The sequence below is a fragment of the Lolium rigidum genome, chromosome 4 (genome assembly GCF_022539505.1).
Source record: "Lolium rigidum isolate FL_2022 chromosome 4, APGP_CSIRO_Lrig_0.1, whole genome shotgun sequence".
Lineage (NCBI taxonomy): Eukaryota > Viridiplantae > Streptophyta > Magnoliopsida > Poales > Poaceae > Lolium > Lolium rigidum.
The window spans coordinates 194,521,103-194,523,764 of NC_061511.1; positions in this window are offsets into that span (position 1 = coordinate 194,521,103).

Sequence of the window (2,662 nt, forward strand, 5' to 3'; positions counted from 1 at the left end):
AAGAGAATCCACAGGAACATAACATTCATCCTCCTTTGGTAAGCATGGAGGACAATCAAATAGTGTAAGAGATAAAGAGTTACTTTCATTAGAAGGTTGGCATGGGTAGCTAATCCATCCTTCCTCCTTTTGTTCATCACTCTCCTCCTCTTTTTCATCTAATGAGCTTTCAGGTTCATCAATTTCTTCTTTCACAGGTTCCTGCAAATTGTGAGTGCATTCTTGTGCATAAATGAGTCTCTCTTTATAATCAATGACATAAGGATTATTGTTGTAATGTTCTATGCAATAATCAAGGATAGAAGAGACATAATCTTTAAGGGTCCTTACAAACAATACAAGTTTCATAATTTTTAGCCATGAAGGATTCTATCTCAGAGGCTCCCATAAATAAAATAAATTGTTCTACTTCTTCGAACCCAAGATGAATATAGTTATTCCAATGATAGTTCACAATTAAAACTTCTTCACTAAAGCCACATTGGAATTTAAGATGTTTAGTATCCTGTTTAGAGCAACAGTTTATATCATGGCGTTTAAGCAAGATTTTAGCAATTGTATTCAATTTTTCTAACACGACACTCATAACTTTACCCTTTCTTGATTCTCTATAATTCATATATAATTCTATAAGCTCCATACAGGTTATGGGTTCTTCCATAACAACAGCTTTTAATTTTTTGGTTTTTCAAATTTTTATGGATTTTCGGGTATATAAGAAAAGTAAAACAAGACAAAAACAAACTAGACAAAAGTAAACAAAGCAAAATAATACTAGACAGAAATAAACTAAGCACAAATAAACTATACAAAAGTAAACTAAGCAAAACAAAATAAAATAAAAACAGAGAGAGAGGTAGAGTGTACTCCCCAGGTGAACTTATGAGTAGAGCTATGCTCCCCGGCAATGGTGCCATAAAATAGTCTTGATAACCCACAAGTATAGGGGATCGCAACAGTCTTCGAGGGAAGTGAAACCCAAATTTATTGATTCGACACAAGGGGAGACAAAGAATACTTATAAACCTTAACAACTGAGTTGTCAATTCAGCTGCACCTGAAAAAGCACTAGTAATAGGGGTGATGTGAAAGCAACAGTAATATGAGAGCAATAGTAACAGTAACACAACAGAAGTAGCAGTAACACAGAGGCAATGTCACCAGAAAATAGTTGATACTACTTCTAATGGCATATAGGACCGAGTGAGTATTTGATGATGAAAGATGGATCGGGGTTCCCAGCTATCTACACTAGTGGTAACTCTCCAATAACAAGTGACAAGTGTTGGGTGAACAAATTACAGTTGGGCAATTGATAGGATTGAAATAACATTAAGATAGAACATCAAGTTTATTAATCATGTAGGCATGTTTTCCATATATAGTCATACGTGCTTGCAATGAGAAACTTGCATAACATCTTTTGTCCTACCAGCCGGTGGCAGCCGGGCCTCTAGGGAAACTACGGGTAATTAAGGTACTCCTTTTAATAGAGCACCGGAGCAAAGCATTAACACTTGGTGAAAACATGTGATCCTCATATCCAAGTCATCCCCTCCAGTTATCCCAGTTGCTGTCACTCTGGGGCCTTGGGTTCCGGAGATAGACATGTGCAAACAACTTGTAGATACAATCTAAGCAATAATTATAGAGTCTAAATCTAAGATCATGCCACTCGTGCACTAGTGACAAGCATTAAACACAACAAGATTGCAGCAACAATAACTTCACAAACTAGATAGATAGACTGATCATAATGTAACAATTCATCGGATCCCAACAAACACAACACCGATTACATCAGATGGATCTCAATCATGTAAGGCAGCTCATGAGATCATTGTATTGAAGTACATGCAAGAGAGAGTACCAACTAGCTACTGCTAGAACAAGTAGTCCATGGGGGAACTACTCACGGAGCATGATGGAGGCGGTGGTGTTGATGGAGAAGGCTCCGGGGGTCGATCCCCGTCCCGGCAGGGTGCCGAAACAGGAACTTATGACCCCCGAAACTAGGTTTCACGATGGCGGCGGCACTCCGGGAGTATTTCTGGAGTATGATATATTGATGTAGGGTTTTCGCGTCGCGAGAGAATATATAGGCGAAAGGGCGGCGCGAGGGGGTGCCCGGGGGGCCCACCCCATATGGCGGTGCGCCCCCTCCTTGGCCGCGCCCCCCTGTGGTCTGGAGGCCGTGAGCCTCCCCCTGGCTTGTCCTTCTGGCTCCGTGTGTCCCTTGGAGAAATAAGAGGTTTGGCTTTTGTTTCGTCGAATTCCGAGAATATTGCCCGAACAGCTTTTGCAGAACCAAAAACGAGCGAAAACGAGCGGCACGATACGTCTCCAACGTATCGATAATTTCTTATGTTCCATGCCACATTATTGATGATATCTACATGTTTTATGCACACTTTATGTCATATTCATGCATTTTACGGAACTAACCTATTAACAAGATGCCAGAAGTGCCGATTCTTTGTTTTACGCTGTTTTTGGTTTCGAAATCCTAGTAAGGAAATATTCTCGGAATTGGACGAAATCAACGCCCGGGGTCCTATTTTGCCACGAAGCTTCCGGAAGACCGAAGAGTCAACGAAGTGGGGCCACGAGGTGGCCCGGGGAGGGCGGCGCGCGGCCCCACCCTTGGCCGCGCCGCCAGCCG